At 42.9% G+C, this 11213-nt stretch overlaps 1 long non-coding RNA gene across 2 annotated transcripts in view; it reads right to left on the bottom strand.

Moving 5' to 3' along the window:
* Positions 1–2732: 2732 nt before the first annotated feature.
* Positions 2733–11213, bottom strand: part of LOC131910653 (uncharacterized) — a 29310-nt gene continuing 20829 nt past the window's right edge. For both annotated transcript variants that reach the window (XR_009379189.1, XR_009379188.1), the window contains exon 3: positions 2733–3163. This is a non-coding gene — a long non-coding RNA (uncharacterized LOC131910653). The remainder of the gene's footprint in view (positions 3164–11213) is intronic.

The raw sequence follows: 11213 nt of genomic DNA, 5'->3' as shown, positions 1-11213 counted from the left end.
CGTGCTAGTATTGTGACAAAATAGTGTAACTGGTCATTGTTATCTTCCTCATCACCAGTACTGCCACCACCATGATCACCACTCCAAATCTAACGCCACTATGGCTGACTGTCCACACGGCTTTACAGAGCAAGGTGCAAGACTGGGAGAACTATAATTCATCAGCTGTTTGGTCTGGAGCATGTTGTGAATCTCTTGATTGACATATAGTTCCTTATGGACCCAAGAGAACATCTCTTCCAGAATCTATAGGGTTTGGAAGAAGCTGGAGATGACCTTTTCACAGGGTCTTATCTACATTAGTACCCAGCTAAGGTATCTTCTATCCCCCACCTCAGTAGCAAGTGCAAGCCTACATCTAGTGAGGCCAAACTGATAACTCAGAGTACTGCTCTAGAAAAATGGGTATTTGGGGTTAGGGAAAGAAGATGGTATGCGTGTTGGCTAGTGAGAAGCCTGAGCCATTAGGCCATGCAGTTTGTAAATAATACAAGCCTCTGTGTGTTTACTTGGATCCAAGAGGCTGCTGGACCTCAGGTGAGAGAGATTTGTCTGGACCACGGGGGGCCAGGTGGGTCCCAGGAAACTGCTACAAGATGGAAATTTGCATCGTCTGTCTCAGCAGCAGGATGAAGAATACCGAGGAAGGCTTGGGACTCTTTGAGAGAATTTCCCACCACCATTCTGGCCCTGTTTCTCCTGCCCCAATTCAGAGTACACAGCTTCTCCCCTGAGTCCTTCTATGCTGTTATATCAAGGGTTAAAATAACTCTCACCCTGGGCCTTCCTCTCCTTCTAGCATGCAGAGCTAGGGTGCTGGGCTTTCCTGTCTACCCACCAACCTCTCTTCTAACACCTTGTTGCTCAAGTGTTGAGACCCTGTGTGATACAGGAGAGCAAGATACAAGGATCAAGGTGACCACCCTTCTGCCATAGGTGGTGACTTATTCATCTGATATTAACTAAGTTCTCACCAGGGGCCAGCATGATACTGGGTAGTATGGACCAGGAAATCAGCAAAACCCAGTCCTTACCCTGGGTGCATGGGTCCTGTCTTTTTCCTCACCACCCTTGAGTTCTCTGCTTCTCCACTCCTCCCTCTTGCTCTCTCATTCTGCCACATCTCTTGCCTCATGTCACACTTGGATTCCATCTCTGAATCTTGTCTCTGCTGTTCAGTGACCCATGTCCCCAGAGGAGGGTGGAGACAATCCCTTTTTACATGTCTATTTATCTGGATTCCAGATACTTGGATATGTAGGAGCCCTAGTGTCCAACTCATCACTGTGGGGGAAGGATTTCCCATAAGGCCAATGGTCTAAAACGCTTTTTGTGGGTGGCCTGCAGTGTGTTCTGGGTGAGGCATATGCAGACTGTAAAAAAAATAAAATAAAAAATGTACTAGATTTCCCCTTTCACTCTGCGACAAGGACTCACACTGGAGCACTGACTCTATCATCTTTGTGTTTTCTATCACACACATTGCCTTGTCTCACCGCAATGAGTTCTCACATAGCTCCTTCTGGGATTCCTCCTTAGCAAATGTGTCTTCGCTAAGAGCTTCCTTCAGGATTGCAAAGGAAACCCCTGCGTGTTCCTTTCTTTCCCTTCAACCTCTTCTCCTTGGAAAGGGGACAGGGACTGAGATTGCTGAAAGCCTCAAAGAGTTGGATGTTATAAAACAGCCCCATGGGATGACTCATGTAAGTGATTGACTTGTTTTATCAGCAAGAAATCTGAGGCACAGAAGGCTAAAGCCATGTGTTGTAAATCATGGGTAACTACATGACAGGTATCCAAGGTTCTGTGCTCTCTGTCTTTGGAAACACACGCATGAACGACACATGGGCGTGAGCACAGTCAGTTGAGCCTGGGTGTCATTCATGCTCTACTTACCTGTCATTCTTGATTCACACTGAAGAACTCAGTGCTAGCTTCGGTATTGTTTTTTCTAATGATGGCGTGTGCAAAGTTATACCATGAGAAGAAACCTTACTGAGATGAATCTAGGGCAGTAAGAGGAGCCACAGTGCCTGGGTTCAAACCCCGGATCTTTCTATCTGGGCTCTCTCAATTCTGAGGATCATGGGAGATTCTCATGGGAGTTATGATGGCTTGTTCACCTTCTTGCTGTCCCTCCTGGGAACACAGGGGGAGAGCTGTGTGGATTAGCTTGTGTATACCAAATAGATCTTTGTTCAACCTGTGGGAGTGTCATATAAATGCATACCATTATTTCACTAGCTGGGATATTCTTGCTCCTACCACTTGTTAGTGATAAGACTTGGGGATGAATCTCTTGTTATCTCCAATCTTCATCTCTCCTGTAGATAACTGAGGTAACACTGTTCATGTTGAGGCATTACTGAGTCCCTCATGAAAGTCCCTAATGTGGAGACCTAACTTACCATGTGCTTTCTTGATTAAAGTACCAGCATTCACTTAAGAATCAAAGAACTATGGAGAAGGAAACAGAAGAAGCAGAGTTTGAGGCTGGATCTAGTGAAGAAGAGCATCATGGGGACAGTTCCCAAGAAGGGGTAGTCTAGTTTGAGTAATCAACAGGAGTCTACCCCACCCATTTCCCAAGTGGTCCTCCGAGCTGCTGGGTAAGTGTCCTCTTTACAGACAATAGTAGGAGAGAAACGATGATTCATGTCTGCATCGGGCTCTCTGAGTCACTCTAGGGCCCAGTGGTGACTGGAAGAAAACACCCCTGATCAATACCACACTTCCAGATTTCATTAAGGCTTTTAATAGCTCCATGCTCTTTTGGAAGGCAGCATCAGGCTTGTATCCACTTATTGGAGGCAGAGGAAATGCAATAGGCCACCCTTTGAGTTTGGACCCAAGAACATTCCAGGTCCTCTGAAGGATCTCTCTTCTTCCAGTGTGCAAGCAGTTCTGTTGCTGCCCAGACATGAGACCTTTTCCCTCTGTTCCCCTAGAGACTTTCTCAATGTTTTGTTCAGTGGACTTTTCTGGGGACACCAGGAGCTTGGTCCCCAAATCTTTCCCAAATAGTCATCAAGTCCTGGCAGTGTCACTGCTCAGATGTCTAGTTGTGTCTTTCCTGACCACCATCCTCTTCTTTAAATCCAGCTCCTCCGTCCAGGGAAGATCACCTATGGTGATCGCCAAACTGCTGGTGGCCAGAATAACCCTGTGAAACATAGTATGAGATACAATTCTTGTCAAGCCCCTTCACTAGCTCCCCATTCTTGCGGGTTAGCTTTTATTTTTATTCTTGTCAACTTGACACAAGCTAAAGTTATCTGCAAAGAGGAAACTTTACTTTGTAAGGATTGTCTGCACCAGATTACCTGAAAGCAAGACTATGAGGCGTTTTCTTGATTAACAGTTGACATAGGAAGGCCAAGCCACTTATGGGTAGTGCCACCCCTGGACTGGTGGTCCTGATTTATACAAGAAAGCAGACTGAGCAAGCGACTGGTAGAATGCTAGTAAGCAGTACCCCTCCATGGTCTCTGCTTGCAGGTTCCTACCTTGAGTTCCTACCCTGACTTCCTTCACAAAGTATTGTAAAGATGTAATCTGAAATAAATCCTTATCCTCATAAGTTGCTTTTGTTTATGGTATTTACCACAGCAACAGAAAGCAAAATGGGATACCATTTTGGCTTGCTGTGTATGGCCAGCACCATTAGGTCCATGCCCACAGTACAAGGCCATCATTTGCCTGTTTTTTCCTGTTACTTAACCTTCCAAGTTCCTTTTTCTCATTTACCTAACAAGACACTTGTGACATTCTCATAGCCTAAACAACTCTTGTCAAACCCTTTAGAGACCGATAACTCTTCCTTGTTCATGTCTTGGCTGAACCTGTTTAAGGATGGTGCTCTTCTGATGTTCTCATAGTTCACTCCAATTCTTTGTACATCTTGATTGTGAATGAACTAGTTCATTGTTTTCAGTAACTTCCCCCCACACCTTTGAGAGAGCCATGATGTTCTGTTGATGTCCTCTACCCAGTATAAACACTGTGTCTGGCAAATAATAGGTGTTTTATAAACAAAGTGTGTTGAATGAATGAATATATGAATTTGTATGAGGAAGTGAATCTTCTGGAAGGCTGACTTTTTTATTTTGTTCATGCTGAGGCTAGAGTATGTATACTGATGCATGCAAATATAGAAACAGAAAGAATGTTCTAGAGCTTGGGTCATGTTAAAGAAAATTTCCAGAAGAACCTGCACCTTCTATTGAACCTTCTGCAAAGCTGATTCACCCATTAGAACTTCAGGGGTTGGGGAGAGATTGGATGCTGTTGGTCTCCTTTGTTGGCTCTTTATGGCCCATTGGACAGAGCCTGAACTTAGTTGTGTGTAGGACTTTGCACAAACTGTTCAGCTTTCTCTCTTCCTTTGCTTTTTTTTTCTCAGCTCCTGGACCCCATCTCTATTGGAATGGAATAAGTGTGCATGTCCTTGAACAGGATCCTCTTTCCTCATTTGAACTGCCCCACTGACATCTGGGTCATCTCACATGACACCTTCCTCATGGATCCTTTTCTGACCTGCATTCCATCTCTGGAGCTGGGTACCATCATGATACTTTGTGTGCCCTTCCACCTCAATCAAGTGTCCCAAGGGGAAACATATGGCCTCCTCTTGGACAATGGGAAAATATTAGTATATTAATTTTCTTAATGTTTAGATTTTGTGCTTTGGACAATGCATAAAACCTTAGTATATTGTTGTACATATATAGCTTTTATAAGAGAAATTATAAATGTCGGCCGGGCGGTGGTGGTGCACACCTTTAATCCCAGCACTCGGGAGGCAGAGCCAGGCGGATCTCTGTGAGTTCGAGGCCAGCCTGGACTACCAAGTGAGTTCCAGGAAAAAGGCACAAAGCTACACAGAGAAACCCTGTCTTAAAAAACCAAAAAAAAAATGTAGTTAAGGATTATAGACTCAAAATTTATAATGATGCATGTTTGGAGGTCGTAATAACCTGCAAGACTCATGGTTCTTCATTGTATGTAGCTGGGTTTTACGTGCTTTTTCAAAGACCTGCCTAGAGGGAATTCATGAAGGAAGAAGCTCCGTACACAACTGAGTCACCCAAAGGTGGAGATGGGGTAGTGTTGGCGATTATGTGAAAGGAAGAGCCCTGGTTCCTGTGCAGAACTTTCTGTCTCTCCAATTCTCTTTCATTATTATTTGTGTAGAAGAACTTCTCAGCCAGATGTCAATGTTTCCCAAACTGGTGAACAGTAATTGTTTCTTCTTCCACCTCAGGTCCTAGGAAGAAACCTCCTTGTTAGTCACAATCCAACAAAGAGATTTTGTTTTTATGACCCTTTCCCTGATTGGTGCCAAGTAATACAGATTTTTCTTTCTCATAATGTCTCAAAATTGTGTATAAAGAGTAAATAACATTTTAAAGAGTTAAGCAGACTGCAATGCATGTGGAGCTTTAGTAAGGGGAATTTCCTGTACATATGGAAATGTTAGGTTAGTCATGCTAATGAGATCTTTAAAATATGATAATTTATAGGATGGGGTGGTCAAATGGTTAAAGCGACAGACTGCTAAACCATGAGGACATAGCTGGGTGTGGCCATGGAGGCCTGCCATCTTATCACTCAGGAAGTAGAAGCAGAAGGGTCAGTAGTTCAATGCCAGCCTCAGTTACACATACAATTAAAGACCAATCTGACCTAGAGGAGAAGCTGTCTCAAAACCTAAAATAAGTAAAATAAAATAAGAAGGCCTTGCTGGTTTTTGTTTGTTTGTTTTCTATTTGTTTCTATCAGTGACTACATGTCTTTGAATCTGATGGTAGTAGAAGAAACAGACTTAATTTTGCAGGTTTGTTGAAGATGGGTATTAATGTGTTTAAAGCTATGTGTTTTGAAAGGCGTGTACCTGGTCAGTATTAGGCATCTGTGCAACGAATGAATGGATGAGTGTAAATGGAGTCAACATGTCAGGGAGCCTGAGTATCCTTAGATATCCCATTCTTCTTAGCCGGAATGAACTGACTGTGGAGTAGCTCATTCTCATCCACGAGGGTCCCATTTCACACCCTACTGACATTTACCCAGGAGACCTAGGGGAGTTAACGAGCCCAACTAGTCTCTTAACTGTGTGATTAGTGTGAGACAGAGTGGAATGTGGGTGAGACCTGGACTAATTTGGTGGCTCTGCAGGAGTCTGCTGAAAATTTATTGCATAATGTGCATGGTGGCTAAATGCAATATCTGTATCCCAAGTAAATGTATCCCCCACACTATGAAGTGTTCAAACAGAAGCACAGAGCACCCGACTCAGGGCCTGGTTTCATGATGCTCTATAAAACAACATGTTCTCACCCTGAAAACAGAGACATTTTGAAAGTTTCCTGAACCTATTCTCCAGAGGGTGTTTCTGGAAGGTGTGCATCAAGCACAGATATGACTCCATGGGCAGTGTCTCCCCTCTCCAGCACACCACACACACACAGTTGTTCCACCCTGACTGCAGAACAAAGGTCTGCCTTTCCTAGGAGGCCAAACCACACAACACACCTTTTCAAAATAAACCCAAGTGCTTCTCTTATTGACCATGCTTCTCATATGTAGTAGTCTAACCCGAGACTTCTTCAGTGAGGGCTGGCTTCCGAAATGGTGAAGATGGAAGTTCTCACAGGCTTCCCAAGGCCCAGTATCATTTCCGCTGCTAAAAATGAGCTCTAAGGATACTTGAGATTCAAAAGAAATAGGTCTGGGAATGTGGCTTAGTGTGTAGAGTGTTTACTTTGTAAGCATGAAGACCTGCGTGAGGATCTCAGAACCCAAGAAGAAAGGCCGAGTTTGTAAGCTCAGTCAGTGGCTGGCCAGCCTTGCCTCCTCAGCAAGCTCCAGGTCAATGAGAAATGCTGTCTCAGAAACAACACCTGAGTGTGTACTCTTGCCTTTACATGCATGTGTACACATGTACAACTTCACTAGCACATATATATGTACCCCTATACACAAGCACATACATATATCTGTGCACACATATGCACATGTGTGTATACACACACTGGGAGAGCTTCCTCTTGATAAAAGTAGTGACATTTATGTATATAGACAGAAGAGATTATTGATAACTCTATACAGACAACCATACACACACACACACACACACACACACACACACACACACACACACACACACACATACACCCATTTAAGGAACGGAGGACTCACGTCTGATAAACTCACTTAATCTGAGCATTAGTCATAGCTGAATTTTTGTGGTGAGGTGTCCATAAAGCCTCCTGGGCATCAACGATATTGGCCCCAGATCTTTCCATTTTGCTTTCATTTCATTTCAATGGGAGGAGAATAAATGAGAAAATGGAAGAGTCAAGTGTGTTGCTCTGCTTGTGTGGGGGGGAAAAAAAGGAGAAGCCCTGGACGTCTGTGTATGTCCCATGCTTGTACAAACATGAATGTACATCTGAAGGGAAAGTGGAGGTCACTTTAGACTTGCCATTCCGACACTCTGCTGTTCTGTGATGTCCTGCTTTGAGTCCAAGCTCTTGCTACCCAACCTTTGCCCAGACCATCATTCATGCGTGACTGACTTGCCTTGTGCACAAGACCATGTCTTTGTTCTTCTTTAATTAGCAGATCAAGGTCCAACCACTTCTACTTGTCCTAATGATCCTTTGGAAGAAAACAAGTCTAGCATTTCTGATCCTTCCCTGTTCTCAGGGACAGGGGAGACGGGGAAAGAATTTTCTAGATGGTAGGACAGGCCCTGAAAGAAGAGGCAACATCCAGCTGGAGATTCACATAGCTGTTCTCTTTCCCGGTCTGGGAATCTCCAGTAGTTTCTTTCCTGGTTTTACTTAACAACAGGAGGGCTTCTTCAGGGTGGCAGGGTGAGAGGAGCCTTACAAGGAAGGAGTGCTTGTGTACACAGAGCACAAGATGTTAGGAAAGCGTTAGAGACGAAGGTGACAACAGAAAGAATATGTTTACATTAGAAGATTTACAATTGGTTTAAGTTGGTTTTGGCAGGAGGGAGGAATGCTAAGATGATTGTAACACATTTTAGTCTTAGCAACAATTTCTCCTTGCCACCTGCTCGGGGCTGCTTCTGTCAGAATGTAGCCAGTGCCATGAAACCAAGGAGCAGAGGGAATTTTCTGCCACAGTCAATGTCTGCTTAACTCCACTCACCCAATCAAGGGCCATTGCTTTCAAACCACTGCATCTCAGACGCTTGTAAACCTCCACGTGCAGAAACTAGGCTTAAAACAAGCTACTCTTTTTTTTTTTTTTTTTTTTTTTTTTTTGGTTTTTCAAGACAGGGTTTCTCTGTGTAGCTTTGTGCCTTTCCTGGATCTTGCTCTGTAGCCCAGGCTGGCCTCGAACTCACAGAGATCCGCCTGGCTCTGCCTCCCGAGTGCTGGGATTAAAGGTGTGCGCCACCACCGCCTGGCTAAACAAGCTACTCTTGACTCTCCACACACAAACAGGCAAGCTGACTCTAAAAGCCAGACAGAAATACAGAAGACCTTGAATCAACAAAATCTTGGCAAAGAATAGCAAAGTTTGAGTGCACGCACATCTGATACTGTGTGGTACTGATAGACAGACAGGTCAATGGAATAGAATTGATACTCCAGGAGTGAAATGGTACATCCACGATAAATCAGTTTTCAACAAAACTAGTCAGATTAATAAATGGAAAACAGAATTTCAAAAACTGATGAGGAGACAATCAGATATTTACATAAATAATGGTGACTGGCAAGTCTCTCAGTGGATAAACATGCTTGTCACCAAACTAGATAATCTGAGTTTAATCCCAGGGAATCTACATGGTAGAAGGAGAGATCAGACTCTCACAAGTTCCACATACATGCCATAGCACACACACATGGGTATACACCCACAATTTTTAAAATGCAATTTAATTTTTCTTCTATATTTTAATTACTAGTAAAAGATCTCCTATATAGAAAATCATTTTTCAAATGATAGCTCTGCAGGCACCAATTCTGCAAAATTTTGAAGGCAAAATTGGCATTGTCAGATTATATTATAAAACTCTAAAATAATGATATTTCAACCTTGTCCCTGGAATCCCTAGGATAAATGTCCACTTGTTTGGAAACAAAGAGGAGACACATGGAGTGTTCAAAATAGATCAACACCTTGACTCTTGTGTCCAGCCTTTGAGCTGTTTCTTTCAGGGGTGGATGAACAGGGGCTGGTTTTCCTAGCTGAGTTTGTGAGTTCCAGAGTGTACCAGGAGGAGCCTATTAGATTCTGTCCAGCTCACTCTTCCTCACATTCCATAGACCAGGCTTCATTTCTGTTATTCTGCTGCTAGCTAAATTAATTATATGCTTAGACACCAGGAGAATTCGCTTAAAGACCAGTAGGAGTTCACGATGACCTAACCTTGGTGTGCCACTGTTGAAATGGGAATGAACATCCGAGGATGTGCACTGCATTACATTGCCACTTCTTAGATAAATACACCAATCTTTGTAGCCAGAAGGCTGCAAAGAGCTCAGGCCAGGACTCAGTCTTCCAAGATTTAAATGTATGTTTATTTGGAATTTGGAAAAATTAATAGATCTCTAAGGCCCTCTTTGTATGTGTGTGTGTGTGTGTGTGTGTGTGTGTGTATGTGTGTGTGTGTGTGTGTGTCCTTAATAGGATAGATGAACCCAGTGTTACACACACCATAAACAGCTTTATTGTTTTAAGTACTTACACTTGCATTGTCTAACTCTATAGAAATATACACTTCACAATAAGAGTGGACTGGCTTTCCTCTTTCAAAATGGCTGCATCCTTTTGCTACACCAAATGATGCCAAGTATAAATTCAGCACTAACTAAAGCTTTTGAATGTATGGTGTCATTTATTTGATCATTTTTAACAAGAAAGGATTCAATGGGCCTGTTTAACTGAATTTCATGAGCTGGCCATCTTTGTCTGACTTCTTTAAGCTCCCAGGCAACAGGGTTTTCTGAGTTTGTATTTTATTTTCCCCCGACTCTCTTGGTTCTAGATACTCCAGCTTAGAGTTACAAACCCTTCTGTTGCATGTTAATAAAACCAAGGAAATTGCCTCCCAACAGCCAGAAATACATTGTTGTAAAATGAGACACTTAAGAAATAAGGATTTGAGTTTTCAACGTTTATGTTTGCTTTCACTCCTAATAAATATTTAAGTTAAATTGAATTTAACTTAACTTGATGACTATTTAACTTTAATAGTCGTCTGTTTATAGCAGTACTTTCAGCAAATTTTTAGTTAAGAATCTTTGGCTCGTAACCAAAGGCATTATAAGAAAACCACCTTTCTCCTCCTGCTCAAGACTCTTGTGTCTACATTCTCTCTTGGAAATGTTGCATGAAGAGGCTTCAGCTGTTTTTCTTTGTGGAAAAACAAAAGGCAAAGGACGCATTCACATTTGCTACAGACTTCACCTGACTGGTTTCACAGGGTAGATTTGAAATACCTTTGATAGAATAGTATTCATCCAAAAATGTCTGTGCCCTAAGCCCTGGACCCTGTGACTGTGTTGCCTCACATGGCAAAGGAGTATTAAACTTTCAGGTATAATTACAGCTGTTAATCAGCTGGACTAAACATAGAGAGATTATCCTCAATTATCCAGTGAGTCCAACAGAATCACAGCCTTCATTGACAGTGGGAGGGGGGAGCAGAAGGTGACATCAGAATGACGTGTCTGAGAAGGACTGCTGCCACCACTGTTATGTGTGGAGATGGAGGGAGCGGCAGTGTGCCAGGGATCCAATTGGCCCCTACAGTTTGAAGAAATATTTTTTCCTCTAGAGCCTTCTAAGGAATACAGTCCTACTGTAGCTTTGGCCTTAGCCCAGTGAGACCCATGGCAAACGTCTGGTCTCCAGGACTCTGCTATGAAGCAGTTGTGTGGTCTTAAGGCTTAAAGTTTGTACTCACTTGTGACAGTGGCAGGAGACAGCATTCCCTCTCTGGATGGGTGGCTATTTTTGTCATTGTTGTTTCTTTCGCTTTTTGGTTATGTATACAATTTCAACCACACTGAACTGTGTAGGGAGCCATTGGTTCTGTCTTTACATTGTCATGACAGTATTGTTTAATATGTATCTAACAGATTCCAAGTACTCCCATCAAGATGAGAGGTGCTCATAAATTAGAGTAAAGCTAATCTTTCAATCTCCAGCTCCTTTGCAGGAACCAG

Source organism: Peromyscus eremicus, chromosome 5, assembly GCF_949786415.1.
Source record: "Peromyscus eremicus chromosome 5, PerEre_H2_v1, whole genome shotgun sequence".
Taxonomy (NCBI): Eukaryota; Metazoa; Chordata; class Mammalia; order Rodentia; family Cricetidae; genus Peromyscus; species Peromyscus eremicus.
Note: the sequence above shows the minus strand (reverse complement) of the source record. Positions and strands in the feature narration are given on the sequence as shown.